General features: G+C 37.1%; 1 protein-coding gene across 4 annotated transcripts in view; it reads left to right on the top strand.

The window, feature by feature from the left end:
* impact (impact RWD domain protein) overlaps window positions 1-18787 on the top strand; it is a 417506-nt gene that overhangs the window by 397503 nt on the left and 1216 nt on the right. The window lies entirely within an intron of this gene.

Here is an 18787-nt window from a genome sequence, read left to right as displayed (position 1 = left end):
CATCATGAAAATGATACCAAGTATACTTAGTTTTCTAAGTTCAGAGATCTGTAATATAATGAGTATAATGTATTCTGTGTTGCGATCACTTGCCTGCATGCTCCTATCAGCGTAAGAGAAAGCCCAATTAAGAAGCACATAGTGATTAATGACTGGGTCAGGGAACACTTAGAATACGAAGCATTTAACATGCTATTTTAGTGACAATGAGGTTTGAGAAAGCCAAGTAAATTAAACTTAACTTTTAAGGTGAAGTTTACAATGTTATCATTTAATGACAAAATAAATTACTGGATTAAAGTCGAAATTTTGATATTAAAGTCAACATTTCGTCTTTAATATCGATATAGACCTTTTTTTTAGACGGTGGGCTGCAACTCACCTTTTTATGTTGAGTTTAATATCTGACCACTTCTTTTTTAATTTGGGCACTGTTCAACTTTCTGAACTTGAACTTTTGAGTGCCTCCACAATGCTGTACAACTCCATCTATTTCCTTTTGTTGCTTATACCACTGCTTAACCAGAAGATGTGTTTGGTGAAACCAAAGACAGCATTTAACATTAACTGTAAAGCATGATGGTGGAAATGTCATTTGTTGGGAATGCTTTGTTGCATCAGGGCCTGTGCAACTCACCATCAGAGAGTCCTGTATGAATTCTATATTGTTCCAGAGGATGTTTGAAGATATGAAACAATCTGTCAGAAGATTGAAGCTCAACCAAAAGTGAACTTTGCAACGTGTCAAGTAACCCTACCAAGGAATGACTGAAAGGAAAGAAATCGAAGGTTCTGAGCCAAGGGAGGACTTACATTTTCCACAGACAGAAATGGCATATGTGTTCATTTTTCATTTTAATAAGTTATCACATAGTCAAATTTGATGTTTTAATTATAACACCTTTATTTAAAGATACTGTTTAAAAGAAGACTAACTGTTCCACCAGAAAACTGTGATGTGTGAGGCTGCCATTCTGCATGCTGTCGCTAATTTATCTTTATTTACGACAGAGAAAATGGGACAAGCTGGTGGCAACATACTCTGCTATTTCTATAGTTTACTAGTAGTGTATATGTTTTCTTATATTCTTTATTTTGTTGTTAATGTTGTTTTTAAAGTATCTGTGTGCCGAGCCTTCATATTTCTGCACTAATCAGTACAGTAAAAGGTTGCTCAGTTTACAATTTTGTACAATATGGTTGATGAACTCATTAAAAGAGTAAAGCGAATAGTACATATTATTGGTATTGAGAGAGAAATTCTAATACTTCCTTGTGCAGCCAAATCTTTTAAAAGAGTCTGGAGGGCATGTTATGTCTGAATCTACCCCAAATTCGGCATTATAACTAATGAAACAAATAAAAAAATAATCATGTTCAGTGGTATGATAATTAAGACAAAATGTACAGAAGATGAGAACAACCAAATTGACTTAGAAATATTACGTGACAACATGCTGAAATGAAGCACATTTAGATTAACAAATCTAGTTAATCAAGAAACCAGCCTTTTCATTGTTAAATTTAACAGAATTTATGTGAATAATCTGGAACAGATATGAAATTCTTTAGTGAGCCATTTGGATTTTAATATTACTATCAGGCAATTCTACATGAACATCTTTAGAAACTCCTTCAGCTTCGAAAATATAACCTCCACATCAAAGAAATATAGCTGATATATTTGGTATAAAGTCTATGCTTCCATTAAGAAATACTTTAATGGTAATTCCTTTAAAAATGAAATTAAAATGACGAATGCTCTTAACTCATATTTTCACATGTGAGAAGGTGGATAACCTCCCAAAAGTAACAGGAACTGTGAATGAGGTATTTAGTGGTTTGGAAATTGTAGAGGAAGAAGTCCTGCTCAGATTACATAGGCTGAAATCTAACTAATCACCAGGACCAGATAACATTTACCCTCGAGGTCTTAAGGAGGCTAGCGAGTACAGTACATATATAAACTCTTGATGTGTATTTTTAAGAAGTCACTGTGCACTGGGCTGAAAATGGCAAATATTGTTCCTTTATGTAGAAAGGTTAAGCAGGCAGATCAAAGAAACTTTAGGCCAGTAAGCTTAATGTGCATCACAGATAAATTAATGGAAGGAATTATTATGGAAAAAACAGAGTTTTACTTAACAATGTCATATATGAGTTCAGAAGAGAGAGGTTTTATTTTACCAACATGTTTGAATTCTACAAGGAAGCAACAAAAGGATGCAGTCAGTACAGTGCATGTTATTTATCGTGACTTACAGAAAGCATTTGCTACATGAGTGGTTGGGAATCAAACTAAAAGAAGTTGGAGATCAGGGTGATGTTTGTAGATGGATGCAAAACTGGGTCAGACACAGGAAGCAGAGGGTTATAGTGTGAGGAACCTCCTCAGAATTGGCTGATGTTAAGTGGTGTTCCACAGTGATCAGTGCTAGGGCCGCTGCTGTTTTTAACATGTATGAATACTCTGAATAGGAAGATAAACAATACGATGGATTGACAGATCATCTAGAATCCATTGAATCATTACAAAGGGACTTGGACAGAATACAGGTTTGGACAAAGTTATGGCAGGTGAAACTCAATGTAAGTTAATTTAAGGTATTACACATTGAAAGGGTTAGATCTGTATACACAATGGGATGTTTAAATCTTAAAAGTGCTGCTTTTGAGAAGGATTTGTGGACTTGTAGTGGTCTGGTCACTATTAACTTTGAGGCAGAGTTTGGAAGGCATGAAGAAGGCAAACAGAATGTTCATTATATAGCACAATGCGTAGCGCACAATTCAAAGGAGATTATGCTGAAAGTCTATAACACACTGGTGAGGAGTCATCTGGGGTACTGTGTGCAGATTTGGTCTTTGGGCTACAAAATCCAGAGCAGAGTGACCAGGCTGATTCCAGGACTACAAGGGATTAATGATGAGAAAAGATTAAAGGAGTTGAAACTTTTCACTTTAAGCAAATGGAGATTGAGTGGTGACATAATTGAAGTGTTTAAACGTATCAGAGGAATTATTGCAGTGGATTGGGACTGTTACTTTAAAATAACAACAACAACATTTATTTATATAGCACATTTTCATACAAACAGTAGCTCAAAGTGCTTTACATAATAAAGAATAGAAAAATAAAAGACACAATAAGAAAACAAAATAAATCAACATTAATTAACATCGAATAAGAGTAAGGTTCAATGGCCAGGGGGGACAGAAAAAACAAAAAAACTCCAGACGGCTGGAGAAAAAATAAAAAATAATAATGAGTGCAACAAGAACACGGGGCACAGTTGGAACTTGTTAAGGGTAAATTTTACACAAATCTTTGCAGATGCTTTTCTTCACACAGAGGAGCATAGACAATTAGAATAAGTTAGCAACTAATGTGACAGAAAGTGGGACTTTGTAAACTTGGTGTTATTTTGTAGGAATTTGTTGAGTCAGATTAGCAAGCTTTGTTGGGATGAATGACCTTTTGTCACATTTTAAATGTTCTAATAAGTGTTCAGATGTCTAATATTTAAATTGTAAAATAGGAAGAAATATCTTTGCACCATTATCTTCTGCACTTCCTTCAGTTCAAGTAATAATATTACTGTAGGTAGATATTTTGGTCAATTTGTACAGTTGATGGCTTTGAGCATCCCTCAAGCGTCTTGCTCATCTGTCATCTACAGCTCGGTTTTGCTGTGCAGTTAATAATTAGGTCAGGTAATAATCAGGTAAGGTTATGTCCACTTTTACTGCTCATTAAGACTAATAAATGTATGATAATGGCATGAAAGCTCTACATACAGTATACTTAGGGCATTAGCTCAAGCAATTAGAGCTTTGGTTCTGATTTTTGTTTCTTGTAAAATATTTTTAGTTACTCTGTGCGGGCTTATTGAACATCTATTTAACGATGGGAAATTGATAGAAGCTTTTGAATTTTGGGAACATCTAATAAGCAGCACTGTAGCACACTAGTGGAATATATTCATAGTTACACAGGAACCTTACAATTTATGACTCCGTACTTACTTTTTTTAGCGTAAAGCATATAGAATTACTTTAGGCTTTGTAATGCCACAAAATAATCCTGTTAGTCAATGAGTATACAGTACATGCAGCTGTCCTGCATCTTGTATATGCAGGGTCACATTAGAGCCTGGTCCAAGTCTAAGAGATTATTACACCTGTAACTTGCAGTAGGATGTTAATCTCCACTTATGTTATTTAAAAATGAAACCTTCATGCATTTAGAGTTGAGATATCTAGAGCTTTTGGAATTCTATCCTCTGTGTGAGCAAAGTACTGTGTCACCTTATTAACGCTGCAGTGCTAACTAGTTCTGCTCCTACAGTCAGTCATTAACATTTTCTAGGCAGCGGTTCACACAGTACCCGCACCTTCTAGTCTATTACACTGAAGAAATCATTTAAAAAAAAGTTCATATTTTAAGCCATGTGTAACTCATCAGACAAATGAAGGCCTTCATCTTGATGTCTCTTCAGTTCCTCTCGTATCTCTTGTGTTTTTGACCTTTACATTTCATTCTACAATAATGCATTGCCTTTGCTCTTATGTCTGCTTATTTGTATGTCAACATCTGCTTGATTCTAAATATAAGAGCTCCATTTACTAGTCCCGTATTTCAGATTTGCATTAAATTAATCTCATTGTCCACTTATAGCTAAATTATAATGTCCATCCTATCCCAATCATTCAATGGAAAAAATGAACCAAAAAAATGAGGAAATAGGTAATAAGCTGGAGGCAGCTTAGTGGATCAAGTGAGGACAAAGGAATGTATAAGGTTCCTCTATTCACATTGGATTATCAATAATATTATATTTAGTTTAACAGTGAGACATGTTTATGTCTGATTTATATACTGGTTATAACATTTACAGTAAAGAATGATTTGTTTGGACCAACAGCCTACCATGAACTGTTTATATCACAAGAGTCGAGATTTGTTCCATTTTACACTTTGTTACTTTGAAATAAAAATCTATAAATAAATTAAAAACTTTTTCATGTATTGAGTGTTGATGATCTTCAAGAGGCCTAAGGATGCTGACATTTGAAACATTTGTATGCAGGTCAGGTCTACATGCTTGAAGTAGAGAAAACTGCACTGTTGATTGTTGTGCACTCTTGCTGTGCTTGAATCTTTTATCTTATTCTAGTGGTGGTATATTCATAATGTACTAAAATAAAATGATTTTCATATCTGTTGTATACTTTTATCTATGTTTAAACCTATATTTGAGCAAGTAATTGTCTTTGTAAAATACAAAAGAAAATTGTGTGTGGCTTCCTTTCCTAGATACCTGTCATGTATCTCAAATAGTGTATAAATGCCTATCTCCTTTAGAGCCGTGTTCACTGACAGCTAAGAGGGAATAACAGAGCCTTAGAAGATTGTGGTGGTGATTTGGGAGTCAAAGTGTGCAGCTCTTTAGCACATATATATATATATATATATATATATATATATATATATATATATATATATATATATATATATATATATATATATATATATTAACATACATATGTGTGTTTAATGTCTGTCACGTTTTTGGATGGCTTTCAATAACTGCTTAAGTCCTGCCCTATTTGCTTGCTAGTTGTGTACTCAATACAAAGAACTATAATATGTTTTGAAAATATTTGTTTTAATTGTTTTACAGCATTGTTACTTTTAAAAGTTGGATACCCTCTTAAAATTCACAGATTTTGAGTATAAGGAAAGGTTCTGTATAAATCAGCTGTATTATTATTATAACAGATTCAAATGCACAGTGTTGAATTTGCACTCTGTATAATGCATGTAGCTGTCAGACACTATTTCAGTTGAAAGTCTTTTAAGTTTGTTTAGCATTTTTTCATTTTACCGTCTTAATTTAATTCTCTTTGTTGGATCACCATACAGTTTTCACGTACACTAGTTCTACACTGGAGTCTTTAATGACTACGGCACAAGTCCAGTCCTTGGGGCCTACTCTCCCTGCCGGTTTTGTTCTTGTCAGTTGCACAATCAGTGAGTCATTAATTCTAATTGTTTGATTAGCTAGTCTCTCTTATTTTTGGGAGAGTTTTAAATGCTTAGCTCACTATTGTCATTCTTCTAATCAGTTTTTTTTCTGTGCTTCTGTAATTATATCCTAACCATGTCAATTAATGGTGAGCAGAGTAGACGCCAAGGCAATGGCAGTGAATGCTGAAAGGATGTAGCTACTTCAGTGTCATATCCATCTGGCATGGTCATAAGTAAATGGCAGCTTAAGTTACCAGAATATAGTGCCTGGAAAAGTGGAATAAATATCATTATGATGATGGTGATGAAAATCTTAAAACTCAAGTAAAGTTATCCTCATGAAATATGCATCATTGCCTGTTACATTCCAATACAAATTTAGCAAACCCCATTTTGTAATTTCTGGACTGACCTCACAACATGACAACTGGAAAATAACGGCTCACTTATGGCGCTTTTCCACTGCATAGTACGGCACAGCACGGTTCAGTACAGCTCACCTTGGTTCGGCTCAGTTCGGCTCGGTTTGCGTTCGACTGCAGTTTAGTACCGCTTTAGAGTGGGCGGATTATTCACGTGTCGTTATAGTTGCGCCGACCTCCTGAAAACTTTTTCATTCGCGTCGCCCATCCAGCTCTCGCTGGATCCGCTCCTCGGCTACCAACAAGAGGAACGTCTGTACTTCCTCAATAGACCACGAAACAGCCATTTTTGGTTAAAGCAAAATGGTGCGTCCGAACCTTCGCTGGCTGTGCTAAAAATCTAGCGGGTCTCTTGTGTCTCGTGTCGCAAGTTCAGTGACGCAGTAATGACAATTTTCTCCGGCCAATCATTGACCAGCAGAGTTTACATGTCACGTTTTGGTAACGGTTTGGCACGCTTGGAACCTCGGCTGAGGCGGTACTAAAAAAAGGACCAGGTACCAGGTACTGTTCCTAGTGGAAAACCCCCCAAAAGTGAGCTGCACTGAACCGTGTCGTGCCGTACTATGCAGTGGAAAAGCGCCATAAGTGAAATTAGAAGCCACAAGCATTAGACATAACCTACAAACCTGTATCTCAGGTTGGGTAACTGATAGGAGATAAACGGTACAAAAAAGGGGAGAATACTCCACATGGAGGGAGTTTCTCAGTGGAGTCTTTTGGAATTCTGTCCCGGGACTGTTACTTTTTCTGATTTATGTTAATGACAATGATTCCAGAGTATTTTTTAATATTGTGAATTTCACAGATGACACTAAATTTGGAAAAATGGCAGATCCTAAGGAGGAAGGAAAAAAAGACAAGCTTTAGAACTGGACAAATCTTGGAAAATGCAATTAAGTGTAGAAAGGTGCAAAATGTCACCCATGGGCAAAAGGAACGTCTATTATAAATACAGGATGGGAGACATTGTCTTACAGTAAGCAACCTCTGAATAGGATTAAGGGGTTTATACTGACACAACATTTTCATCATCTAAGCAATGTGCAGAAGTAATTCAAACAAAAAAATGTGAGGTTATACCATAAAACCCTTTGAATACAAATCAAGTATATAATGTACTAGTGAGGCTGCATTTGGAGTATTGTGTGCAGTTCTGGTTACCACAACATAAAAAGAAGTAGCAGCACTTGAAGCTGTGCAGAGGAGAAAAACTGGGTGAATCCCAAGTTTGAAGGACACGTCATACTCTGACAGACTCGAAGAATTAAAGGCATTGATAAAGTAGATCCAGCAGAATTCTTTCAGTTTAAGGGTGAATCACACACTTGAGGACGCCAGTGAAAATTAAGAAAAAAGATGAGAAATCATTGGCTGAACCTTCACACTGAGGACTTACCCTACTGTTCAGGGATTAAAGCCATTAAGATTTTGTTTGGCCCTGTCACACTCGGCATACTTTATTCATTCTTCAGTCAATCAAGACAAGGACTGCCATGTTTCATTAATATTACTTACCCATGAGCTTGAGATGCATGAACTTTGCATCTTGACCTTAAAGGTTTTCTACAGAAAGTTAATGAATATGCCTTGGTTCATTTTTAGTTAAACTGGTCGTTTCTGGTAGTGATGATTAGTATTGTCCTTTTCTTCTAAGTTTGTTCTTAATTTTTATTTACATGAGTGTCTCCAAATCAAATTCCTTACAGCTGATATTGTAGCAATAAAGTAAACTTTATCAGTATCTAGTATCTTTTAAAAAAAAAATCTTTAATGTAAACAACAATTCCATTACTATGCCTCAGTTCAGTGTTAAATTGTGTACAGCAATTAATGAGAAGCATAAGAAATTTTTACTAGTTGTTATACTACAGTGGTGTGAAAAACTATTTGCCCCCTTCCTGATTTCTTATTCTTTTGCATGTTTGTCACACAAAATGTTTCTGATCATCAAACACATTTAACCATTAGTCAAATATAACAAAGTAAACACAAAATGCAGTTTTTAAATGATGGTTTTATTATTTAGGAGAAAAAAATCCAAACCTACATGGCCCTGTGTGAAATAGTAATTGCCCCCTGAACCTAATAATTGGTTGGGCCACCCTTAGTAGCAATAACTGCAATCAAGCGTTTGCGATAACTTGCAAAGAGTCTTTTACAGCGCTCTGGAGGAAATTTGGCCCACTCATCTTTGCAGAATTGTTATAATTCAGCTTTATTTGAGGGTTTTCTAGCATGAACCGCCTTTTTAAGGTCATGCCATAGCATCTCAATTGGATTCAGGTCAGGACTTTGACTAGGCCACTCCAAAGTCTTCATTTTGTTTTTCTTCAGCCATTCAGAGGTGGATTTGCTGGTGTGTTTTGGGTCATTGTCCTGTTGCAGCACCCAAGATCGCTTCAGCTTGAGTTGACGAACAGATGGCCGGACATTCTCCTTCAGGATTTTTGGTAGACAGTAGAATTCATGGTTCCATCTATCACAGCAAGCCTTCCAGGTCCTGAAGCAGCAAAACAACCCCAGACCATCACACTACCACCACCATATTTTACTGTTGGTATGATGTTCTTTTTCTGAAATGCTGTGTTCCTTTTACGCCAGATGTAACGGGACATTTGCCTTCCAAAAAGTTCAACTTTTGTCTCATCAGTCCACAAGGTATTTTCCCAAAAGTCTTGGCAATCATTGAGATGTTTCTTAGCGAAATTGAGACGAGCCCTAATGTTCTTTTTGCCTTGGAAATCTGCCATACAGGCCATTTTTGCCCAGTCTCTTTCTTATGGTGGAGTCGTGAACACTGACCTTAATTGAGGCAAGTGAGGCCTGCAGTTCTTCAGACGTTGTCCTGGGGTCTTTTGTGACCTCTTGGATGAGTCGTCTCTGCGCTCTTGGGGTAATTTTGGTCGGCCAGCCACTCCTGGGAAGGTTCACCACTGTTCCATGTTTTTGCCATTTGTGGATAATGGCTCTCACTGTGGTTCGCTGGAGTCCCAAAGCTTTAGAAATGGCTTTATAACCTTTACCAGACTGATAGATCTCAATTACTTCTGTTCTCATTTGTTCCTGAATTTTTTTGGATCTTGGCATGATGTCTAGCTTTTGAGGTGCTTTTGGTCTACTTCTCTGTGTCAGGCAGCTCCTATTTAAGGGATTTCTTGATTGAAACAGGTGTGGCAGTAATCAGGCCTGGGGGTGGCTACGGAAATTGAACTCAGGTGTGATACACCACAGTTAGGTTATTTTTTAACAAAGGGGGCAATTACTTTTCCACACAGGGCCATGTAGGTTTGGATTTTTTTCTCCCTAAATAATAAAACCATCATTTAAAACTGCATTTTGTGTTTACTTGTGTTATATTTGACTAATGGTTAAATGTGTTTTATGATCAGAAACATTTTGTATGACAAACATGCAAATGAATAAGAAATCAGGAAGGGGGCAAATAGTTTTTCACACCACTGTAGATGGTGCTATACCAGCGCCTAACCCGAAAAACAGACACAGGGACACATTTTAAAAACACCAAGAAGCAGTTTAATTGCTTCTTTTTCCAGTAAATTGTGTTAAAGCACCTCCACCACAATAAACAATTAAATCAGTCACAATATTAATCACACAAATCTCTCCTCCACACCTCCCAGCAAGCTCTGTCCTCTACCTCCCGACTTTTAAACTGGCATATGCTTTGTGATAAAACGTAAGGGGTTAAGTAGCTATTTTATGCCACCTCAGTTGCTCAGTGCCATTCTTTGGCTTGTGCTTTAAAATAAAACCTTTGCTTTGCCAAAGTCAAACCCTTCTCGCAAGATAACAGGAATTCTGTCTTTACTGAAGACAAGCAGCAGTTCGTTGCTGATGCAGATGTGATTTCTTTATGCCACTTGCTCCAGTTTCCTACATTGTAAACTGACCAGGAAAGTGAAGAGTTTGTTAGTTAAAGGATCAGGTGGGAGCCATTTCAATATATTGTAACTGATGAGGCTTAATACACAAGAAACTCGTGGCATATTTTGAAGTCCAACAATAACGGCAAAGGTCATAACCAAGAAGAAGTTTGTTCCAAAATAACTGCGAGAATGTAATGATGTAACACGTCACAATGCTGCTTAGTAGGTGCAAATCTAAACAAAATGGTGATGGTGGTTGTAAAGCAAAAAATTAGTCCAAAATGTCGCCAAGTGATGTCAATAAAATGATGATAAAAATAAATAAAACTTTCAGTAGAAACAGTTAAATAAAAATGCAATAGCTTTGACTTGAAACTCACTTTATTACATAAACTTTTAAGTCATACCATTTTTTGCCACCAGCTTTGTTTGTGATAACTGGTCTCCTGCAAAGTATACCTCATTTTATTAATGAAGAAGCTTCCTTGATGGTAAAGAAGTGACATAAATACAGTATTTTAAAAACCTCGTACATTCCTTTCTAATCTGTTTATCCAGTTTAGTGTAGTATCAGATATAAGGCAAGGTGGAAGGGCACCAGTCCACCACAGGGCACACCCACAATGTCCGACATAGCTTGGAGTTTGGGATGCAGGGCAGAACCTTCTGAGAATGTCAGATCATCCTGACATGGACCGTGTTGTTATTTTTTAAAACATGTGCTTTGGTAGAAGTCAAAACTATATTGGCAATTATTTTGTGTATTACTATAAATTGAGCATGGGAAAGGTGCGGTATAAATTAAATGTATTATTATTATTATTAATAAGAAGTATAATAATAATAAAAATAATAATTGTGATGAACTCATTTACCATTATTTTTTTCTGAACTGTTTCATCCTTTACAGAGCATTGGGTGTAAACAGGAACCAACCCAGCAATCTTTTACATACATTATTAACAGCAGGTGCCATCACAATGTTCTTTTTTAAGTAAATATTACAAAGTATACTCCAGTATTAAATTTATAAACTGAGTATTAGGTCAGGACTTTGACTCCACTCCAAGTTAAGTTCAACTTTTTGGTCATTCGAAGACGTTCAGCTTGAGTTGAACAGATGGCGGACATTCTCCTTCAGGATTTTTGGTAGACAGTAGAATTCATGGTTCCATCTATCACAGCAAGCCTTCCAGGTCCTGAAGCAGCAAAACAACCCCAGACCATCACACTACCACCACCATATTTTACTGTTGGTATGATGTTCTTTTTCTGAAATGCTGTGTTCCTTTTACGCCAGATGTAACGGGACATTTGCCTTCCAAAAGTTCAACTTTTGTCTCATCAGTCCACAAGGTATTTTCCCAAAAGTCTTGGCAATCATTGAGATGTTTCTTAGCGAAATTGAGACGAGCCCTAATGTTCTTTTTGCCTTGGAAATCTGCCATACAGGCCATTTTTGCCCAGTCTCTTTCTTATGGTGGAGTCGTGAACACTGACCTTAATTGAGGCAAGTGAGGCCTGCAGTTCTTAGACGTTGTCCTGGGGTCTTTGTGACCTCTTGGATGAGTCGTCTCTGCGCTCTTGGGGTAATTTTGGTCGGCCGCCACTCCTGGGAAGGTTCACCACTGTTCCATGTTTTTGCCATTTGTGGATAATGGCTCTCACTGTGGTTCGCTGGAGTCCCAAAGCTTTAGAAATGGCTTTATAACCTTTACCAGACTGATAGATCTCAATTACTTCTGTTCTCATTTGTTCCTGAATTTTTTTGGATCTTGGCATGATGTCTAGCTTTTGAGGTGCTTTTGGTCTACTTCTCTGTGTCAGGCAGCTCCTATTTAAGTGATTTCTTGATTGAAACAGGTGTGGCAGTAATCAGGCCTGGGGTGGCTACGGAAATTGAACTCAGGTGTGATACACCACAGTTAGGTTATATTTTAACAAGGGGGCAATTACTTTTTCACACAGGGCCATGTAGGTTTGGATTTATTTTATCCCTAAGTAATAAAAACCATCATTTAAAAACTGCATTTTGTGTTTACTTGTGTTATATTTGACTAATGGTTAAATGTGTTTTATGATCAGAAACATTTTGTATGACAAACATGCAAAGAATAAGAAATCAGGAAGGGGCAAATAGTTTTCACACCACTGTAGATGGTGCTATACCAGCCTAACCCGAAAAACAGACACAGGGACACATTTTAAAAACACCAAGAAGCAGTTTAATTGCTTCTTTTCCAGTAAATTGTGTTAAAGCACCTCCACCACAATAAACAATTAAATCAGTCACAATATTAATCACACAAATCTCTCCTCCACACCTCCCAGCAAGCTCTGTCCTCTACCTCCCGACTTTTAAACTGGCATATGCTTTGTGATAAAACGTAAGGGGTTAAGTAGCTATTTTATGCCACCTCAGTTGCTCAGTGCCATTCTTTGGCTTGTGCTTTAAAATAAAACCTTTGCTTTGCCAAAGTCAAACCCTTCTCGCAAGATAACAGGAATTCTGTCTTTACTGAAGACAAGCAGCAGTTCGTTGCTGATGCAGATGTGATTTCTTTATGCCACTTGCTCCAGTTTCCTACATTGTAAACTGACCAGGAAAGTGAAGAGTTTGTTAGTTAAAGGATCAGGTGGGAGCCATTTCAATATATTGTAACTGATGAGGCTTAATACACAAGAAACTCGTGGCATATTTTGAAGTCCAACAATAACGGCAAAGGTCATAACCAAGAAGAAGTTTGTTCCAAAATAACTGCGAGAATGTAATGATGTAACACGTCACAATGCTGCTTAGTAGGTGCAAATCTAAACAAAATGGTGATGGTGGTTGTAAAGCAAAAAATTAGTCCAAAATGTCGCCAAGTGATGTCAATAAAATGATGATAAAAATAAATAAAACTTTCAGTAGAAACAGTTAAATAAAAATGCAATAGCTTTGACTTGAAACTCACTTTATTACATAAACTTTTAAGTCATACCATTTTTTGCCACCAGCTTTGTTTGTGATAACTGGTCTCCTGCAAAGTATACCTCATTTTATTAATGAAGAAGCTTCCTTGATGGTAAAGAAGTGACATAAATACAGTATTTTAAAAACCTCGTACATTCCTTTCTAATCTGTTTATCCAGTTTAGTGTAGTATCAGATATAAGGCAAGGTGGAAGGGCACCAGTCCACCACAGGGCACACCCACAATGTCCGACATAGCTTGGAGTTTGGGATGCAGGGCAGAACCTTCTGAGAATGTCAGATCATCCTGACATGGACCGTGTTGTTATTTTTTAAAACATGTGCTTTGGTAGAAGTCAAAACTATATTGGCAATTATTTTGTGTATTACTATAAATTGAGCATGGGAAAGGTGCGGTATAAATTAAATGTATTATTATTATTATTAATAAGAAGTATAATAATAATAAAAATAATAATTGTGATGAACTCATTTACCATTATTTTTTTCTGAACTGTTTCATCCTTTACAGAGCATTGGGTGTAAACAGGAACCAACCCAGCAATCTTTTACATACATTATTAACAGCAGGTGCCATCACAATGTTCTTTTTTAAGTAAATATTACAAAGTATACTCCAGTATTAAATTTATAAACTGAGTATTAACAAAAAAGGAAAGAAAGAAAGAAACAAAACAAAGCAAATGCAGAAAAACAAAAAACTCCAATATGCGCCCACAGAGATGTCTGACAAATTTTAAAGAGCAAATTTCAAAAGGAGCTGAACACATCAAAGCAGTTTTAGTGTAAAACTACAGAGAAGGATGCATGGAAAAGTAACAGTAGAGGGAAAATGAATCATATTTGGGTGGGTAGGGCTTTTCAAAGTCTAATCTGTGTACTTCTGTATGTAGTGTCGAGGTGACAGTGCTGTCACCTCGGTAGCACAGAGAGCTGAAGCTTGTTAATGAGGGGACTGCAGCTGAAAAGCCAGAGGGAACAGATAGGCCGTCAGTCCGGACCTAAACGTCAAGACAGATTTAACTGGTTATTTCAGGACTTTTTTTTACGCCACTTTCAAAGTAATAGCCTGCAGTTTTTGTATGAAAATAAAATATTTAAGTAATGCAATGATACGTATACACCGAAATGTCAGTAATTAATCTAAATTCAGCTCTATCATCCTATGATTTTTTTTTCACCTACCTATTGTCATGCTCTATTTCAGTTTTTAAATTTCATGTGTATGCTTTTTTAATGGATACCAAGAAATATTACATTCTGGTAAGTACTGTATGTACAGCACATTCTGTTTTGCACTAATGCCAATAATATACTGTAACATGACTGACAAGGAGAAGACATCGGCAGAATAAGTGCCATGCCAGAGGCCGTGAAGATAAAGCATTCCTAAAATGTTGGCCTATCAAAGGCTTGGGGCTCAGTTCTGGTGATGGCAGTCCCTTCTTTTGACTGTTATGATCCTGAATATGCAACTGACTGGCATTTTTTTTCTTCAGATAAAAGGACCAGATTGGACAAAATTACAGTTAGTGGACTCAGCAAAGCAAGAAATCAAGCCGTTACTGTTTTTTCCAGACCCGAGCATGCTGAATCTTATTTCCTTAATTATTATTTGGCTGACGCCTTTATCCAAGGCAACTTACATCACATGATATAATTGATTACATTTCTTTTGGTTTTTCTAGTTGGAGCACAGGCAGGTCCAGTGAGCGGCTCACAGTCGCACTGTGTCATACAGACATTCACACTCACTCAGCTTCATCTGGCCGGCCAGCCTAACTGTGTATCTTTGGACTGGAAGAGGAAGCCCAGGATACTCACTGCAATTTGCAAAGAAAGAAAATCACCTACAAACTTCATGCTGGCAATGGTGTCTGAGGCATGCTAGTAACAATTTCACTGTATGCTGTACACATGACAACAATTTTGAACTTGAACATTTAAATGCTACAAAAAAGGTATCAAGCCAGGGTTCCAGAGTTGGATTAAAAGTGTTTTTAAGGTCAAGCCATCAAAACATTTTTTTTGTAAGGGCTTCTTAAACATCCACTAAGCAGCATGATAATAGCTTTCAGGAGTAATCAAAAAAGTTATTTTACTCTTTTGTAATGGCCTATAAATGATGTAAAGTGAAATAGAACAACTTTCCTAAATTAAACCTTTATGTATGGTATTGGTTGGCTATACAAAGCTGAGCATTGTAATTTGTTTTGTTCATGGCTAATTACCCAGAATTTACAACTTTATGCTTTTTAAATGGCTTCCATTTGAACATTCTGACTGCTTTGTTGCCAATGTAATTGTTTTCGGGAGTGACTGAGATTCCTCTCAAGTAGCTTTAACACAGGAGGCCCCCTGATTTAGAAACAAAAGCATGTACTGAGTAATTTCTGTGTGAGTAAATCATCAGAACAATTGATTGAAAGAAAAAATAATCTCTGTTAAAAGGACACAAACACATGAAAGTAGTAATTAGGTTGAAAAAACACAGTCTTGATAGTATGTTATTAAATTAATGGGAAATAAGTTGAAATGGCCCAGAGTCTTTTGAATGAAACCCTTCATTTGAGTAAATTGCTTGAAATTTTGACAGTGCAGTTTTTCCTTAACTTTATATATTTTAATTATTGGCCAGAATGAAATTTATGTCATCTCACAGTTTTCTGGACAGACCAGTTGCATAACATGCATGTCCATCCACACTTACTGAGCAAATTCTTTGGAACTCTCTACCAATACTTTGTAGGGCTTGATTTTCCTCTGAAAACAGCCGCAGTTTTTCATGCCATGGATTTCACAAGATGTTGGGAAAATTCCTGTAAAAGTTTGCTACATATTGACATGACTGCATCACACCATGTCTGCAGATTTGTCAGCTGCAAATTTATGCTACAAATCTCTCATTCTACCACATGCCAAATATTCAGATCCAGTGACTGGGAAGGTCGCTGAAGAACGCTGAACTCATTGTCATGTTCATAAAACCAGTTTGAGATGACATTTGCTTTGTGACATGGTGCATCATCATGCTGGAAGTCATGTGGTCAGCAACAATACTTAGATAGGCCGTGGCATTCAAGCAATGATTGGTATTAACAGGCCCATAATGTGCTAAGAAAACATTTTCTACACCATTACTCTTCCACCAGCTTGAACTGCTGACACAAGGCAGGTTTAGAGCATGGATTCCCTACCATCTATGTGCTTCAGCAAAAATCGAGATTCATCTGAGTAGCCTATGTTGTTCCAGTCTTCAACTGTCCACTTTTGGTGAGTCTGTGCCCACCACAGCCTCGCCTTACTGTTCTTGAGTGACAGAAATGGAACCCAAAGTGGTCTTCTGCTGTTGTAGCCCATTTGCTACAACAAGGTTCGAAATGTTATGCATTCTTATATGCTTGTCTACTCCCTACAGTTGTACAGAGTAGTTATCTGACTTCCCGTAGCCTTTCTGTCAGCTCTTCCCTGATTTCTCTTATCATCAAGGCATTGTTGATGTTCAGGTCTACCTCATAATTTCCTCAGTGAGTGTATGTATTCATTATACTTCTAGAATCACATTCAGGTTTATAAAAACGGAGAGGCCTGTCAGACTTATTTGGGCTGTCTTTTAGCTTGTGAGTCCTCTTTAGCGCTTGCCTTTTTTTACAAGATTTTCTCTCTGCTGTTAAGAACTGAGAACTTGGCAATTATAAAATTAGAGCATAAGAAAATAAGAAACTTTTTTTTATGTCAAAAGAATAGGTCATTCAGTCCATAAATCTTTTAAGGCTGCTTTGAACAGCGCCACATGGTAATTTCATTTCTCTCACTACAGTTTTGTCTAAAGAATTATTTACAGACATTTGTATGAATTTACACACAATTATGCTACACCTGCACTCCATGTTCTTGATGAAGAACTTGTTTACGTAATGGCAGGTATCAACCCTACTAGGTTTAATATATAACATGTATAACTTATGGTGGATCCATCAGCTAAAGCCCAAATTAGTCTTTGATTTCTAGGCTCTTTCTTAGTCTTTTGCAAACCTCAAGTCGACAATCTTGGTGTTATCTTTGAGAGTAAACTCTTTTTTGTGAAACAGATTAATTATGTTGTCAAGAGTTGCTTTTTCCAGCTTCGTCTGTTAGGTAAAGTTCAAGCCTTTTTTATCTTCTAGGGATCTTGAGAAAGTTACTCATGCTTTTATTTTTTCTCGCCTTGATTACTGCAACTCGCTGTATTCTGGGATTAGCAAATCTCTTATACACAGGTTACAGTTGGTCCAGAATGCTGCCACTTTACACTGGCTGCCCATCAGTTTTTGAATTGATTTTAAAATCTTGTTGCTAGTTTTTAAATCTTTACATGGGCTTGCTCCTGCCTATTTATCCGAATTGTGTGCTTTATACCAGCCATCTAGAGTGCTTAGACCTTCTGGTCAGTTGTCTGTTGTTGTCCCTTGTACTAAGTGTAAAACTAAGGGGGACAGAGCGTTTGCAGCTGCTGCTCCTCGCCTGTGGAACTCTTTACCTCATTACATAAAGGAGTCGTCTACAATTGAACTGTTCAAAACAAGATTAAAGACTCATTTCTATTCACTTGCATTCCGTGACCTTCAGTAATACTGATAGTTTCCTCATTGTGCTTATGTAAGATTACTTCTATTTATTATTTATGTTCATATATTTTATTTCTATTTATGTTATTTGTATGTTTTCTTTTATTCTGTTATTGTAAAGCACTTTGGCCACAGCATTCCTATGTTGTTTTAAATGTGCTATATAAATAAATTGACATGTAGGGTAATTTGATTTTAGTCTTGTGCATTAAAGCGTGTGAGGGATGGCCAACATTCTTAACCAGCCAGGACGTCTTCAAGATGGAAGGACAAGGGGACACAACATGCATAGGGTATTGTCTCCCCCAGGCTGCTAGTTGTCAGCCCACCATGAGTTGCAGCAGCACCACAGTTTCCCGTAGGGCATCATAGGAACTAGAGTTCCTGGATTCGGCCTTGTTGGGTTCCATGGGTGCCACCAGGGGGTGCTGCAGGGACTGAGGAGCTCTAATTTGTCAGGCTCTCACCTCACACAGAAGTGCTTCAGAGCTACAATTTCAGAACGCTGGAAGTGCTTCAGTGTGTAACATAAAAGGAGCTTCCTGCGACACTTGAATCAAGCCTGATTCGGGAGATAGGAGACTGAAGCTTTCATGGAGGAGTGGAGGCAGTGACCGAGAGTGAGTGAGAGAAGACAGAGAGAAAACAAAGCATTGCTGTGTGTTTGCTGTTTGCTGGCTGTATTTTGCTTGGTGCTGTGGGAAATGCTTACAGAGAAGGGCTTCCCACGAATAAACATTTCTTTGTACTTTTACACTTCTGTCAGAATCTTTGTGTCTCAGGACTTGAGGAGGTGGAGAGACAGTCTTTTATGTTATTATAACTGTATGTATACTGAAGCAAAGCTTTTGAATAAATAAC

This window comes from Polypterus senegalus, chromosome 5, assembly GCF_016835505.1.
Source record: "Polypterus senegalus isolate Bchr_013 chromosome 5, ASM1683550v1, whole genome shotgun sequence".
NCBI lineage: Eukaryota > Metazoa > Chordata > Cladistia > Polypteriformes > Polypteridae > Polypterus > Polypterus senegalus.
The sequence above is the reverse complement of the archived record's forward strand: the minus strand, read 5'-3'. Positions and strand labels throughout refer to the sequence as shown.